The sequence below is a fragment of the Pan paniscus genome, chromosome 5 (assembly GCF_029289425.2).
Source record: "Pan paniscus chromosome 5, NHGRI_mPanPan1-v2.0_pri, whole genome shotgun sequence".
Taxonomy (NCBI): Eukaryota; Metazoa; Chordata; class Mammalia; order Primates; family Hominidae; genus Pan; species Pan paniscus.
In genome coordinates, this window is record NC_073254.2 from 93,015,311 (window position 1) to 93,033,631 (window position 18,321).

At 38.5% G+C, this 18,321-nt stretch overlaps 1 protein-coding gene and 1 pseudogene across 2 annotated transcripts in view; both read left to right on the top strand.

Moving 5' to 3' along the window:
* The window catches only part of KCNQ5 (potassium voltage-gated channel subfamily Q member 5), a 576,742-nt gene that overhangs the window by 414,218 nt on the left and 144,203 nt on the right, over positions 1–18,321 (top strand). The gene's annotated exons all lie outside the window — the stretch shown is intronic.
* LOC129398015 (phosphoglycerate mutase 1-like) lies at positions 18–16,329 on the top strand (annotated as a pseudogene).

The window sequence follows — 18,321 nt, forward strand, 5'->3', positions numbered from 1 at the left end:
GTGAATATCAGAGTCTCAGATACCTGGACTATGACACCAACATTCTTGTCTTCTATCTCCTGTTTTGCAATATTTGATTAATATTAAAAGCTAACATCCATGGAGTACTTATCATGGACCGGGCACTCTTGTGTTTTGAAAATGTTGACTCATTTGATGTTGTCTCCACAGCATTATGAGGTAGATATTTTTATTATCCCCATTTTACAGTTGAAGAATTTGAGGCAAAGAGAGACGGAGTTAGTTGCTGAATGTCATACAGCTACTAAGTGGTAGAGCTGGAATTTTAGCCAGGCAATCTGGCTCTAGAATACCCACTTATATCAATTAACTTATATGGAAATACATGTTTCTCCAGTGTTGCCCTGATTTAGGGGAACATTGATTTCAGTGAGTATAAAAAACCCTTTTTGCTCTACAATATGACACCAGTTTATGCTCCGGATCAGCTGGAATAGATAGCCATACATTGGTACTGGTAATGCATATCAATTAACATTCTTCAAGAATGATTATAAGTATGGTTTGCTTAATGCATTGGTAACCGTAGACTGGACAAAGTGCTCTACACTCTGAAATATGAATCCCCCACCCTCCAATCCAAAATACCCAAATACATAGCACATCTCTGCACCTCCCTAGCTGCCACTGTTTCTGAGAGACATCATTCACCTGGGTTCTAGCTTGAAATTGTACTTCCTAGTGAAGATGCCATAGAGCATTCTGGAATTAAGATCTAGCATTTCCCAGTGATATTTAAAAGTATTATAAAATGGAGAAGTCTATATATAAAAGCTATTATTATTGTTATTTAGTAGCTAAATTTGGCTCTCTTGCTTTTTTGTCTTTCTCACTTCCTAGGCAGCCATTCAAATCCAAATACTGAAAATTCTTGATGAGGCTTATTTATTTCAACTATTTTCAACCTGAAAAAGTAGGTTTTTAATTTACAAAATAGTTTAGGCTATCTTCTACAGCTACCACAGGTTTTCTGTTTTGTTTTAGGAGTCAGGAATTGTTGAGTAATCTTCTCAGTTTCCTCCCTTACTCCTGTTCCCTATGGTGGGGGCAGAGTGGATTTAAGGAAGAAAGTGTATCACCATCCACGGGCACTGTTAAGAAGAATCCTTTATTCCATACTTCTTTCATAGTATGCACATCTCAAAAGTCTCCACTTATTAAACCAGAATTTATGGAAATGTGGCTGTGTGTGAGGCACTGGTGTTACAATAGTGAATCTAGTGGAATTCTCAGTTAAATCTATCTTAAAATACCTTGTTTGGCCCTCATGAATGCAGTCTGTTTGTCTAGCTGTCTATCTTCTCCAATAATAGGCTTTACTGCTTTTTGGAAGCCATCATGCTAAGGTATGGAGCAAAGTCGGTGGTAACTCCAAGCCTTGCAGGTTCATAAAGCCCCAAGGCATATTAGTGAAGGCATTAGATTTTTCTCCCTGGAGATGCTTTTTTCCCTCTGAATTCTCTACTCAGGCAGCATTATAAAGGACTGTAACTTGATGTGAAACTACTGCACAACAAGTACTTTCTGTCCCATAAGGGGCCCAAACAAAACAATTCACAAGGCAGATGGTTAGCCAAGATTCACTCAACTTCTACAGGATAAGGTCAGTTCATGGATGACTGGAAAAATGTTTCATTCCAGATTTTAAAACCAATTAAAAATTGGTTTTGTTCCAATTTCAGAAGCAATGCCAATGTATCTCTGGCCTCCATGCGAAAAAGAAAGCTTTTTCCCAGATGTCTGCTGCCTTTTGATAGCTGTTTTCAGCTATGGATACATCAACACATCTTAGTCCTTTAGTCTTTCTCTTCCTGCCTCAGATCCTTGCAGGTCTTGATATAATATGTAGTTCTAAAAATGATGTTATGTTATCTATAATCTTACTTGCCTTTGGATGTATCAATAGTGACCTTAAAAATTTAGTATGATGCCTGGCGCAGTCACTCCTGCCTGTAATCCCAGCCCTTTGGAAGGCTGAGGAAGGCAGATCACTTGAGCCCAGGAGTTTAAGACCAGCCTGGGATGGAAAGACCTGTCTCTACAAAAATTTAAAAATTAGCTGGGCATGGTGGCATACACCTGTAGTCCCAGCTACTCAGAAGGCTGAGACTGAAGGATCATTTGAGCCCAGGAGTTTGAGGCTGCAGTGAGCCATGTTCCTGCCACTACACTCCAGCCTGAGTAAAAAGAGTAAGACCCTGTCTCAAAAAAATACTAGTATGACATGGTTTAGGCATAATTGCAGTTTTGTTAACCCTTCAGACCTTTTCTTTATTTAGATATTTTACCTCTAGGAAATTAATTGCTTTGGAAGAAAATTTCATGGATAAATATATAATGAATCCCCATTAGAACAAAGTCTAGATTTGTACTTACAGTTAGGATAATTATGATTTTTTTTAGTCTTTTATTAAATGTACATGTTTGACCCATGGTCCAGCTGAATGGATGTTATAATGAAGCATGTTCAAATGTGGCTTATCAGTATGAGGTCAGTAAAATTTAACCTACGCAAAGGAATCAAACATCACCTTCCTGAAGGCAGCAAGCTGTACCAGATGACTGTTGAGACTATTTCTAGGCCTGTTCAACAGGTTCATAAAAACGCTTGATGTAACTGGTAAAATACTAAAGTGAACACTGTAGTCGCCTTGTTCAACCTAATTTACTGTGACAAAATGAAAAAAGAAATAGCATCTCTTATCTGTCCCTGATAACTGTTCTGAATGGGTGTTTGGAAATATAGCTAAAACCTCCCAAAATTTCATGTATTTGTAAGATTTGATTACTCTGAACATTCCAAGTACACACCCAAATATTTTTAGAAGTGTTGAGCATTCGAGAAAAGAACATAGAAAAGATTGTGGTAGACTGGCTGTGCCTTCAACCTGGGAAATGCTTTCTGTAAGCACACCAATGTTTTTCTTTCCAGTTGGAAATACACTGAAGCTGCTAGAGTGGTCAGCTAACAAGCCCCATGTACTATTGCACCCTATTGACAAAGGCCCAATTGATAGAGGTTTTATGGGCTAATTACTGAAGATTTTAGCATGTCCCCTTCTGAACTGCCCACCTTCCTTACCCCTGCACTCTAGCCAAAACCAAGAGCATTTCAAAAGCCCACTGATTTCACAAATCCTAAAATCATTACATATTTGTGTTTGGAAAACATATTTTAAACAATTATAACATAAGGGAAGAAATAAATCTATTTAACTTTTTTTAATTAGGTATTTTGTTTCATTACTACTGTATATTGATGTATGTCTGCTTGGTTTTAAGCATTTGCTTTGAAAGTTAGTAAAATCTTATCTAGAACATAAAATTCTTCCTCATATCTATGTGTTCAATTTTTATCTCTCCCCTAAGACTCTTCTGTCATAATAACATTCTATAGCTATGAGCACTAATTGCTGTATTGCTGATGTGGATAGTCAAGTGTGTTTTGGGATGACCACCCAAGCTGCCCTTCATTTACCCGGACTGGCTGCTTTATGATTTCTCTATGTGAAAACACAAAACACTCACCCAATAACATCGGCATAAAGAATTTGTGAATAACCTCTAAGACTGATTTCATAGTCGTTCTTTTTTCTAGCTTTCATTACTGACCTACCCAAAAATTGCAAATAGACCTAAGGCTGAAACTTGGATCACAATAATGAGCCTGATGTGTCAGGAAGCCAACAAATTACTTCTCACAGTGGCTTTTTTTAGATTCCTTGGTGACGCTTTCCAAAGGCAGATATAACAGGGCCATATTTTTCAGTCTTGCAGGGAGTCTCAGTGAGAAAATACCAGCCTGTTGTTAGTCTTGGATCTGTATTTGATGCTAAGTGTAAGTTGATTTCTTATTGTTATTTTAACAGTTTATTTTCAGTGTAATTATTTCCACAAGAGGACAAAAGAGGCATAAAATAAAATTTTATTTTATCCTACGTGGATAAAATAAAATGGAAGCCTTTATTAAAATCGACCACATGGCTGAGACTACTCTAATATAGCTATGATTTCATCTTATTAAAAGGCAACTTAAGTTGCTAATGTGTTCAAAAGTTAGATCACAGACTCCCAAAACTGCCACTGTGTTCTAAATTGATTTTGAGACATCATTTTTCTGTTTCTCTGCCTTCTCTATCTTTTGTTCTAAGAGACTTACTCTTCAATGGCATTATTTTCTATACCTTCTACTCCCTTTTCCCCTTTAGTAGAAATTATATTATTTCACTTATTTTCTGTTAGTCATACACTCTTCTGCAACTTATTCCTTCTAAGTGTTCAAACTCCCTCAGTGCACGTAGATTCCTTCCATGTGATTAACTGGACCATCTGAGGACAATTAAAACCTGTTGGATTGGCCGATCACAAAACATTAAAACAATCTTAATCCCTCTAGTTAGTAATAGCTGATATTTATTGAGAACTACTATATATTAGGTACTACTTTAAGCGCTTTATAAATATGGTCTTTTTAATCCTACATAAGTACTATAATGTCCTTATTTATTTTATTTTATTTTACTTTACTTTATTTTATTTTATTTTATTTTATTTTATTTTATTTTATTTTATTTTTTGAGGCAGAGTTTCCCTCTATCACCCAGGCTGGAGTCCAGTGGCATAGTCTCAGCTCACTACAACCTCCACCTCCTGGGTTCAAGCCATTCTCATGCCTCAGCCTCCCGAGTAGCTGGGACTACAGGCACACGCCACCACACCCAGCTAGTTTTTGCATTTTTAGTAGAGATAGGATTTCACCGTGTTGGCCAGGCTGGTCTTGAACTCCTGGCCTCAAGTGATCCACCCGCCTCAGCGTCCCAAAGTGCTGGTATTACAAGTGTGAGCCACCACGCCTGGCCTTTATAATGTCCCATTTTATAGATGAGGAAGTAAGACAAGACTGAAGACTTTATAGATGAGGAAGCAAGACAAACTTAAAAAGATGATAGGTGAAAGAACCTGGATTTATTTCTCATGATTTCACTCTAGAAAAATATACATACCCAACTGGAAAATTGTCTTTACTGTTTATTAGCATTTTAAAATTAAATTTAATTGAAACTTATCTATTGTCATCAACTTGTAAACAGAAGAACATGATACTATTATGCTTATCATTAGTAATTCAAGATCTTTAAAGAAAAGCCAGGCTTTATAGAACATTAATTGCAGTATCAGCCTTAATTATATCAACTAAATTATGTTACCTATTGCTGCTCTCTAACCTGAATGGGAAATTAGGACCTAAAATAGACTTACTTACCTGCATCAAACTTGCATATACTCTTCAGTTGTTGTTATCATGAGGCTCCCTGTGTATTTCCAAATTGGAGACATCTGGAGAGCAAGTAACATTACTCGCAGGACTACCTTCAAATGTTTTTTAACATTAATAAACTATTGGTAATTTAGATAATTGTTGACCTGGTACACAAACTTGAAAGTTGAACTTACAAGACAGCTTGATTAGCTGATATGGTTGGACCACATGAAGAAAATTTATTTCCGAAGAGGAAAATGAATAAGGATTATTTCCCACTCTTTCTGTAAACTTTAGTAGAGCACTATGATATACTGTATTAACATTCTGTACTATCACATGTTACATAAGAAAATTCATTCACAGACAGGGTATTTATTATGTGTCAAACACAATCTTAAGTATAAAGGATACAAAAGCGACTAAAACACGGTCCCTGCCTGTAAGAATAGAATCTCCTGTGCCCTTAGAGAATGGCAAAACTTAAAGGAGGTATACTATAATTATGGTGTTACAGAGCAAAGGTGATGGAAATTGAAGTAGTCCTAGAAAGAAGGCTATAGAATATCATGAGTGATTGTATAAAACAAAGAAGCAAAGGACTACCCCCAGGTTTTCAAATTATGTTTGAGTCATCCACTGAACATTTATACAATTTCTACCATGTCCAAGCATGCTTATGGATGCTGGAGAGGCTGTATGGCACCAAATGGACAAGGTCTTCCTTCTTATAGAGATAATATTCGTGTGGATGAAGAAAAACAATACACAAATATGTTTTTGAAAAACAAGATAATGTCAGCTACAGATAAGCACAATGAAGAAAATAAAACAGAAAGAGTAGAGGCTACCTTAGCTTGGGTGGTCTGAGAAAGTCTTTCTAAGTAGTTGACACTTGAGTTGACCTGAATATTAAGAAGAAGCCAGCCATGAGGAGGTTTAGACACAGATCTTTCCAGGCCAGGGAATAGTAATTGCAAGGATTATTAACACTTGATGAGCTTGGGTTGTACAAGGTGGAGACATAAGGTCTTGTGGCTGGAGCTCAATGAGCAGTGGGGAGAATAGCAGAAGGTGATAGGGGAGACAGGCAGAGGTCACACCCTGAAGGCCATGTAGGCTCTGCTACCCTGAATCAAGGTTCCTTCTAAAGACAGGCCACCAGGCAAAGGTCCTACGGGTTGCTGGCAGGCCTAATATGAATACTATTCAGGTTATGAACAGCAACATTAATCAGGCAACAAAAAGTATGGCTGTTTAATGCCCTGGGTTTTTTAGTCATCTATGCCTGTTGGAACTTCATATCAGCAATATACAAATTATTACCCATTTATGTTTATAAAAAATATAAACATAAGTTTATAAGGAAATAATCCTCTGAATTTTCTGTTTCTATATTTCTGCCCTTAGAAACGTAAAATTTTACATTGTTTTTTAAAATGTTATTTTTCTATGAGGAACTGGAATTAGAATGTGATGGAAACTTTTTTACAGCCCCAGTGGTATCACCAGTAAGCAGTTCCTAAGATCCTCCTTGCCAAGGGACTCTATTCCATACTCTTAGTTATGATGATTGCGGTGCAGAATTATTTCATTAAAGGTTGTTTATTTCTTTTGAGAAATTGTCCCTTTTTGCCTTGAGATGTTATCTGAAACTGTATGATCAATAAGAAGCATTAAACTGTCACTATGGGGTAAATTTTCAAAGTGGTGCCTGCAATTTGCCAGTATGAGTCCCATTAACTTCAGTGGAAGTCCTGCAGTTAAACCCCTGCACATGGCTTTGAAAATGTTCTACAAGTTTGTCTTTGTGGTGCCTTTTTTATTTTTAATAAATATCACAGAGCAACTCAGTGCATAGTTGATTGCAGTATTTAAGAACGTGGATAATGTACTGTGCAGGAGGAGACTTTTAAAATTAGATTTTAAAGCTTCATTTCTATTAAGAGACACAACAACAATATAAATACATCTTTAGTTCTTCAAAGAGCACCTTTCTATAAAGGAATTTGGAGCTCAATTAGAATATAGAGCTTATAAAGCAGCACCATGTCCCTCTGAGACATTGTTTACTTCACTCTATAGACGGAAAAGTCGAGGCACTGTGAAGTGGGGGTGCTTTGTCCTTAGCCCATAAATCAGCAGTAAAGCTAGGAATAGCATGCTGGCCTCCCAGTAGCTCATTGCTCTAAAGCACTGCCTCTTGTTAGAGTCAAATTTAATTATAGTATAATCCGTTTAATCTACATGTGGAGAAATAATGAAGGAGCAGGAAAAATGAATTTCTTAACAGATCAGTGGAAAACCATATTACATAGATTAGCAACTGTCTTTTCAAGATCCGTATTTTCAGCATGTACTAGATGGTATCTGATGCCATGAAAGCAAATATTCTAATTCCACTGGCCAGAACTGGCAAAGAACTTCTTATTTTCCTCACTTTGAAACATAAGTAAAGGGGTTCCACTTGAAAATTAATAAGCCATGTGATATGATTCGATTCCTGTCCCCAAATCTCCCTCCTTCTAGGGGCCATTGTCAAAAGTCTAAAAGAAAACATACTAGGGACAGTGGCTCATGCCTGTAATCCCAGCACTTTAAAGGGAGAGCAAGGTAGGAGGATCACTTGAGCCTAGGAGTTCAAAATCATCAACCTGGGCAACATAATGAGACCCTATCTCTACAAAAAAAAAAAAAAAAAAAACAAAAACAAACAAACAAACAAAAAAAAACAAACAAAAAACCTGTAATAGCTGGGTGTGGTGGAACACACTGGTAGTCTCAGCTACTCAGGAGGCTGATAGGAGAAGGTAACTTCTGCCCAGGAGTTCAAGGCTGCAGTGAACTATGATTGCACCACTGTACTGCAGCCTGGGCAACAGAGTAAGACAGAGAGAGAGAGAGAGAGACAAAGAGAAAGGAAGGAAGGAAAGAAGGAAGGAGGAAAGGAAGGAAGGAAGGAAGGAAGGGGGGGAGGGAAGAAGGAAGGAAGGGAGGGAGGGAAGGAGGGAGGGAAAGAAAGGAAAGGAAAGCAAATAGATGTAACTATTATAAAAGATGTTCAATTTTTTATTTTGGAATAACTTTAGACTTACTTAGAAGTTGCAAAAATAGTACAGAATTTCCATGTTCAAATGTACTCTTTACCTAACTTTCCCCAAAATATTTTACCTACGTATACTGCAATTATCAAAACCAGGATATGAATACATACTATTAACTATAGTCTTTATTTGAATTTCACCAGTTTTTACATATGCTCAATTTTTATATACACTCCTATAAAATTTTCTCACATGTATATATGCATTTAACCACCACCACAATCAAAATACAGAACTTTTCCATCACCCTAAATAAACTTGGAATGATATACTTTGTATTATTCCTTTACAGGTACTCCCTCTCTTCAATCCTAACCTCTGGGAACCACTATATCTGTTCTGTTTCACTATAATTTTGTCATTTTTATAATGTTATATAAATGAAATTGTAAAGTAGTAATCTTTTGAAATTGGCTTTTTCTTACACAGTATGATGCTCTTGAGATCCATCCAAGTGCATCAATAGTGCATTCCTGTTTATTGCTTAATAGAATTCCATGATCTAGATGTAACACAATTTGTATATTCATTTACCTAATCAAGGTCATTTGGGCTGCGTCTAGTTTTTGGCTATGACAAATAAGGCAGCTATGTATATTCATGTGTAGGTTTGTGTATGAACGTAAGTTTTTATTTCTCTAGGGTCATATAGTGCTAGTTCACCTTTATCAGAAACTGCCAAACTATTTCCTTTTAAAATATAGAAATGCCAATGCGAACATGTGCATGGAGGTCAGCAGCCCCACCCCCTGCCCCACGCTGCCACTGCTGCCAGTGTGAACATATGCATGGAGGCTGGCAGCCCCACGCTCACCACTAGCCTGCCCCTGCACTGACACTGCTACCAGCATGAGCGTGCACATGGAGGCCGGCAGCCCCATGGCCACCAGCACTCTGCCCCAGTTAATGAGCATTCACCCCACCACACTGCCACTTGCTCTTGGCACTGCTCTTGGCACTTACAAATGAGCACAGATCCTGCTGCCACCACCCCAACAAAGTGGTTTGGCTGGCACCAGCCATCAGAGTATTGTGGCCAGAGGTGCAGGAACACCTTAGCCCCTCCACTTTAGCAGTTTCCTAACCTCAAGGGGCCAGAGAATAAAGTCAGAGATCCAGTAACAGCCTCCCAAAGTTGCAGCATACAGCCCAAAAGTTCTGAGCTGAGCCTTGCCCCCTAAATTCATCCAGAAATGAAGCCAGTCAACTGAACCCACCTTATATGAGATTCAAACCTTCCAGGGCATCAAAGAAGATAGAGGCAAAAAAAAAAAAAAAAAAAAACCTATCCAAAGGACAGCAATTTCAAAGACTGAAGGAAAATCAGCCCACACAGATGATAAAGAACCAGTGCAAGAGCTCTGGCAACTCAAAAGTCAGAGTGCTTTCTTACCTCCAAACAACTGCAGTAGTTCCCCAGCAATGGTTCTTAACCAGGCTGAAATGACAAAAACAGAAATCAGAATGTGGATAGGAACAGAGATCACTGAGATTCAGGAGACAGTGAAAACCTAATCCAGGGATTCTAAGGAATACAACAAAGTGATACAGGAGATGAAAGACAAAATGGCCACTTTAAGAAAGAACGGAACTGATCTGATAGAGCTGAAAAACTCACTTCAAGAATTCCAGAATACAATCACAAATATAACAGCAGAATCGATCAAGCTGAGGAAAGAATCTCAGAGCTTGAAAATCGCTTCTCTGAAATAACTCAGTCAGACAAAAATAAAGAAAAAAAGATTAAAGAAGAATGAACAAAATCTCCAAAGTATGGGATTATGTAAAGACACCAAATCTATGACTCACTGATGTCCCTGAAAGAGAGGGAGAGAAAGCAAGCAACTTGGAGAACATATTTCAGGATATCATCCATGAAAATTCCCCCAACTTCACCAGAGAGGCCAACATTCAAATTGAGAAAATGCAGAGAACCCTTGTGAGATACTACACAGATAACCATCCCCAAGACACATACTTGTCAGATTCTCTACGGTCAAAACAAAACAAAAAATGTTAACAGCATCTAAAGAGAAGGGGCAGGCCACCTCCCAAGGAAACCCCATCAGGCTAACAGCACACCTTTCAGCAGAAACTCTATAAGCCAGCAGAGATTGAGGACCTATATTCAGCATTATTAAAGAAAAGAAATTCCAACCAAGAATTTCATATCCAGCCAAACTAAGCTTCATAAATGAAGGAGAAATAAGGTTCTTTTCAGGCGAGCAAATGCTAAGGGAATTCATTACCATCAGACCTGCCTTATAAGAGGTCCTAAAGAGAGTGTTAAATATGGAAAGGAAAGATTATTACTGGCAACTACAAAAACGTGCTTAAATACATACACCATTGATGCCAAAAAGCAACCACACAAACAGATCTGCATAATAACCAATTAACAACACAAAACAGGATTTGATCCTTCAAATCCACACATATCAATATTAACCTTAAATGTAAATGGGCTAAATGCCCAATTAAAAGGCACAGAGTGGCAAGTTGGACAAAGAAGCAAGACCCAACAGTATGCTGTCTTGAATAGACCCATTTCACATGCAGTGACACACACAGGATCAAACTAAAGGGATGGAGAAAAATCTACCAAGCAAATGGAAAACAGAAAAATGCAGGAGTTGCTATTCTACATTCAAACAAAACAGACTTTAAACCAACAAAAATCAAAAAAGATAAAGGCATTACATAATGGTAAAGGGTTCACCTCAAAAGGCCAGACTTAACTATCCTAAATAGATATGCATCCAAAACAGGAGCACCCAAATTCATAGAGCAAGTTTTTAGAGACCCACAAAGAGATTTAGATAACCACACAATAATAGTGGGAGACTTTAACATCCCACTGGCAGTATTAGACAGGTCATTGAGGCAGAAAACTAACAAAGAAATTCAGGACCTGAATTTGACACTTGACCAAATAGACCTAATAGACATCTACAGAAATCTCCACCCAAAAACAAGAGTGTATATATTCTTCTCATCTGCACATGGCCCATAATCTAAAATTGACTAATCAGCCATAAAACAATCCTTAGCAAATAAAAAAAAATCATACCAACCACACTCTCAGACTACAGTGCAATAAAAATAGAAATTAATGGAAATTAACCTGCTTCTGAATGACTTTTGGGTAAACAATGAAATTAAGGCAGAAATCCAGAAATTATTTGAAACTAATTAGAACAAAGATACTACATACCAGAATCTCTGGGACACAGCTAAAGCAATATTAAGAGGGAAGTTTATAGAGCTGAATGCCTACATCAAAAAGAAAGATCTTAAGTTAACAACCGAACATCACACCTAGAGGAAATAGAGAAACAAGAGCAGATCGACCCCAAAGCTAGTAGAACACAAGAAATCAAAATCAGTGCTAAACTGAAGGAAATTGAGACACAAAAAAAACATACAGAAGATCAATGAATCCAGGACTTGGTTCTTCGAAAGAATAAATAAGATAGATAAAATGCTAGCTAGACTAATAAGGAAAAAAAGAGAGATAAAAATAAACACAATCAGAAATGACAAAGGGATGTTACCACCTACCCCACAAAAATTTTAAAAACCCTCAGAGACTACTAAAAACACCTCTATGCACACAAGCTAGAAAACCTAGAAGAAATTGATAAATTCCTTGAAACATACAACCTTCCAAGATTGAACCAGGAAGAAATTGAATCCTGGACAGAGACCAATAATGAGTTCCAAAATTGAATCAGTAATAAAAAGCCTACCAACCAGAAAAAGCCCGGGACCAGAGGGATTCACGGCTGAATATTACAAGAAGTATAAAGAAGAGCTGGTACCATTCCTACTGAAACTATTCCAAAAAACAGAGGAGGAGGGACTCCTCCCTAACTCATTCTATGAAACCAGCATCATCCTGATACCAAAACCTGGCAGGGATACAACAACAACAAAAAACAAAACTTCAGGCCAAATCCTTGATGAACATAGATGCAAAAATTCTCAATAAAATCCTAGTGAAATGAATCCAGCAGCACATGAAAAAGCTAATCCACCACTATCAAGGAGGCTTCGTCCCTGGGACACAAGTTTGGTTCAACATACACAAATGAATAAATGTGATTCATCACATAAACAGAATTAAAAACAAAAACCACATGATCATCTCAATAAATGCAGAAAAGTCTTTTGATAAAGTTCAACATCCCTTCATGTTAAAAACCCTCAACAAACTAGGCATTGAAGGAACATACTTCAAAATAATCAGAGCCATCTATGAGAAACCCACAGCCAACATCACAGTGAATGAGCAAAAGCTGGAAGCATTCTTATTAAACACCAGAACAAAACAAGGATGTCCTCTCTCACCAGTCCTTTTCAACATAGTACTGGAAGTCCTAGCCAGAGCAATCAGGCAAGAGAAAGATATAAAAGCCATCTGAATAGAGGGGAAGTCAAACCGTCCCTGATTCCAGTCAGTATGATTCTATGCCCAGAAAACCCCAAAATCTCTGCTCCAAAGCTCCTTGGTTTGATAAACAACTTCAGCAAAGCTTCAGGATACAAAGTCAATGTACAAAAATCAGTAGAAGCTGAGAGCCAAATCAAGAATGCTATCCCCCAAGCCTGCCACCATGGCCACCTACAAACTGGTGCAGATCCGGCACAGCGAGAGTGCGTGGAACCTGGAGAACCACTTCAGCGGCTGGTACGACGCCATCCTGAGCCCGGCGGGCCATGAGGCGGCAAAGCAGGCACTGTGAGATGCTGGCTATGAGTTTGACATCTGCTTCACCTCAGTGCAGAAGAGAGCGATCCCGACCTTCTGGACAGTGCTAGATGCCATTGATCAGATGTAGCTGCCAATAGTGAGGACTTGGCGCCTCAATGAGCAGCACTATGGGGCTCTAACCAGTCTCAATAAAGCAGAAACTGCTGCAAAACATAGTGAGGCCCAGGTGAAGATCTGCAGGTGCTCCTATGATGTCCCACCACCTCCGATGGAGCCCTACCATCCTTTCTACAGCAACATCAGTAAGGATCACAGGTATGCAGACCTCACAGAAAATCACCTACCCTCCTGTGAGAGTCTGAAGGACACTATTGCCAGAGCTCTGCCCTTCTGGAATGAAGAAGTATTTCCCCAGATCAAGGAGGGGAAATGGGTACTGATTGCAGCCCATGGCAACAGCCTCTGGGGCGCTGTCAAGCATCTGAAGGGTCTCTCTGAAGAGGCTATCATGGAGCTGAACCTGCCAACTGGCATTCCCATTGTCTATGAATTGGACAAGAACTTGAAGCCCATCAAGCCCACGCAGTTCCTAGGGGATGAAGAGACCATGTACAAAGCCATGGAAGTTGTGGCTGCCCAGGGGAAAGCCAAGAAGTGAAGCCCAGCAAACAGGCACCCTCCCTGCCCATCGCATCCATCTGCCCCTCCCTCCTGCACATGTCACACTGACCACATCTATAGACATCTTGAGTTGCAGCTGCAGATGGGGACCGGTGGCTCCCATTTTCATTTTAGCCATTTTGTCTTCTGCACCCACTCCCTTCATACATTCTAGTCAGAATAGCACTTCTAGGGCACAGGTTCTCAGTCTAAGCTGTGGAAAAGCCCCCCTTATCCAAGAGAGTTCAAAGGTAGTGACTTGGGTTTTTGCAAGTGCTTTGTTTACTAAGGACTTGTGAGGAGGAGCCATGCTGAGCTATGACCAATGAGGAGAAGCAAGAGAGCCTGTCTGCCCCCAGGAGCTAGTCCTGTGCTTGTCTGTAGTCAGGCCACTGCCTGGGGGCTCTAGTCATCCCAGTGGAAGATGAATGTAACCTGCATGGTGAGGTGACCACTGTTTCCTCCCTGACCCCAGAGGAACTGGCTCTAGAAGGTTGGGATCAATCCTGAATTTAGTTTATGTGTTACATTTACTTTTATTTTAAAAAAAAGTATAGTGTATATAAATAATACAAAACAATAACCCTTCTAAGGGTTTCTCGTGGTAGTTGAAATAGTCCCACATGTGGTCATCAGAAAATAAGCCATTCCTCATACCAATATGGGATAAGCTCCTTGACCTTTGAGGGGCAGGAGTGCTTCATGCTGTGTGTTTTAGAATCCCTCCCTGCCTTGTTTCATGGCAGTGAAATGCCTCTTGGTCCTCTCCAAGTGTGTTTTTCACTGATTTCTGAATCATGTTGCAGTTGCTTGGCCCTGCCACATAGGTCTAGTGTTCATTTGAGCATAACTGTACTAAATCCTTTCTCCAGATCAGTATAATAAAGGAGTGATGTGCAATAAAAAAAAAAGAATGCCATCCCATGCACACCAGTTAGAATGGTGATCATTAAAAAGTCAGGAAACAACAGGTGCTGGAGAGGATGTGGAGAAATAGGAACATTTTTACACTCTTGGTGGGACTGTAAACTAGTTCAACCATTGTGGAAGACAGTGTGGTGATTCCTCAAGGATCTAGAACTAGAAATACCATTTGACCCAGCCATCCCATTACTGGGTATATACTCAAAGGATTATAAATCATGCTGCTATAAAGACACATGCACATGTATGTTTATTGCAGCACTATTCACAATAGCAAAGACTTAGAACCAACCCAAAAGTCCATCAATGATAGACTGGATTAAGAAAATGTGGCATGTATATACCATGGAATACTATGCAGCCATAAAAAAGGATGAGTTCATGTCCTTTGCAGGGACATGGATGAAGCTGGAAACCATCATTCTCAGCAAACTATCACAAGGACAGAAAACCAAACACCACATGTTCTCACTCACAGGTGGGAATTGAACAATGAGAACACTTGGATGCAGGGTGGGGAACATCACACACTGGGGCCTGTCATGGGGTGGGGGGAAGGGGGGAGGGATAGCATTAGGAGATATACCTAATGTAAATGACAAGTTAATGGGTGCAGCACACCAACATGGCACATGTATACATGTGTAACAAATCTGCACATTGTGCACATGTACCCTAGAATTTAAAGTATAATAAAAATAAATAAATAAAAATTAAAAAAATAAAATGAATAAAATACATAGAAATACAGCTAACCAGGTAGGTGAAAGATCTCTACAACAAGCATTATAAAACACTGCTCAAAGTAATCCGAGATGATATAAATAAAAGGAAAAGCATTCCATGCTCATGGATAGGAAGAAGAAATATTGTTAAAATGGCCATATTGCCCAAAGCAATTTACAGATTCAGTGCTATTCCTATCAAACTACCAGTTCTTCACAGAATTAGAAAAAAAAATTATTTAAAAATTTGTATGAAACCAAAAAAAAGCCTGAATAGCCAAGGCAATTCTAAGCAAAAACAACAAAGCCAGAAGTATCACATTGTGTGACTTCAATCTATATTACAAGGCTACAGTAACCACAACAGCATGGTACTAGTACAAAACACATAGATCAATGGAACAGAAGAGATAGCCCAGAAATAATGCCACACACAAACCATTTGATCTTAAACAAACCTAACAAAAACAAGCAATGGGAAAAGAAATTCCTATTCCATAAATGGTGCTGGGATAACTGGCTAGCCATATGCAGAAGATTGAAATTGGACCCCTTGTTTATACCATATACAAAAATCAACTCAAGATGGGTTAAAGGCTTAAACATAAAACCTAAAACTGGCCGGGCACGGTGGCTCACGCCTGTAATCCCAGCACTTTGGGAGGCCGAGGCGGGCGGATCACGAGGTCAGGAGATCGAGACCATCCTGGCTAACACGGTGAAACGCCGTCTCTACTAAAATTACAAAAAATTAGCTGGGCGAGGTGGCGGGCGCCTGTAGTCCCAGCTACTCGGGAGGCTGAGGCAGGAGAATGGCGTGAACCCTGGGGGGCGGAGGCTGCAGTGAGCCGAGATGCTGCCACTGCACTCCAGCCTGGGCGACAGCGAGACTCCGTCTCAAAAAAAAAAAAAAACCTAAAACTATAAAAACCCTGGAAGATGACCTGGGAAATACCACTCTGGACATATAGGACCTGGCAAAGATTTTATGACAAAGACAAAAGCGATTGCAACAAAAACAAAAATTGACTAATTTTGTCAATTAAACTAAAGGGATCTAATTAAACTAAACAGCTTCTGCACAGCAAAAGAAACTATCAACAGAGTGAACAGACAACCTACAGAATAGGAGAAAATATTTGCAAACCATGCATCTGACAAAGGTCTATTATCCAGAATCTGTAAGGAATTTAAACAAATTTACAAGCAAAAAAACAAACAACCCCATTAAAAAATGGGCAAAGTCCTTGAATGGACACTTTTAAAAGAAGACATACACGTGGCCAAGAAGCATATAAAAAAATGCTCAACATTACTAATCTTTAGAGAAATGCAGATCAAAACCACAATAAGATACCATCTCACAAAAGTCAGAATGGCTATTACTAAAAAGTCAAAAAATAACAGATGCTGGCAAGGTTATGGAGAAAAAGGAATGCTTATATACTGCTGGTGGGAATGTAAATTAGTTCAGCCGTTGTGGAAAGCCGTTTGGCAATTTCTCAAAGAACTCAAAACGGAATTACCATTTGACCCAGTAATCTCACTATTGGGTTTATTCTCAAAGGAATGTAACTCATTCTACCTTAAAGACATATGCACTCATATATTCATCACAGTACTATTCACAATAGCAAAGACATGAAATCAACCTACATGCCCATTGATGGTGGATTGGATAAAGAAAATGTGGTACATATACACCATAAATACTACACAGCCATAAAAAAGAACAAGATCATGTCTTTTGCAACAACATGGATGAGGCTGGAGGCCATTCACCTAAGCGAACTGACACAGGAACAGAAAACCAAATACACATGTTCTCACAAGTGAGAGCTAAACATTGAGTTATATGGTCACAAACAAGAGAACAACAGACACGGGAGCCTACTTGAGGATGGAAAGTGGGAGGAGGGAGAGCATAAAAAAACTACCTATCAGGTACTATGCTTTTTACCTGCATGATGAAATAATCTGAACATCAAACCCCCATAATATACAATTCACCTATATAACAAACCCGCACACGTACCACAGAACCTGAAATAAAACTTTAAAAATAAATCATAAAATAAAATGTTGAAATGCCTAGAATGTTTCATAGCATTAAATTAGACCATGCTGTCTTAAATGACATCTTATTTTCATAGAAATCATGTTTCTGCTTTTTCTGTTTTTCTATGAAAATTTTTTTAACAAGCAGAAGTTAACGAAATGTATATTTTACCACTTGGGTCAAGAAATAAATGAAAGTATTGCCCATTAAGGAGCAGTTCTTCATACTGTGATAAATGAATGTTAAGTATTATGTTTACATAGATGAAGTATAAAGAGACCAATTAATGTAAAAAGCCAATACTGTACAAATTCCTGAAGGACCATTATTTAAATCTAACTTTAATTTTTAGAAAGTCCTTATTCAAGCAAACTTTACTGAGACCAATACTAATTATACTTTCCTGCTAAAAGATACAGATAATGACATTAGTTAGAGCCTTAAAGTACTACTCCAATGGAATAAAATATTTAAAATTGCCACCAAGACCCAGTGGTGCTTTATAGAGTGTTGGGTCCAATATTCATGGTTCTAATGTGATCTAAAAAGAAGTCATTTGTTCTCCTTAATTCAACACCTCTCAGAAATTGCCCTATTCTTAAAACTATTCTCTAAGACTACTTTTCCTCCAAGACTCTGCCAAATGTCTCCCCTTGGATCTTCCACCATAACCAACAAAAACATTATTTTCTCAAAGTTAGAAACAACCCTGTGTGGCCAAAATATATGAATCCCAACTTCATTCTCACTCTGGTTGTAAGAAATGCTGGAATAATTAATTACTCATTTGGAAAAAATTAAAGCTGTATCCATATCTATCTTACCAGATTCCAAGATAAACTCCAAATAACTCA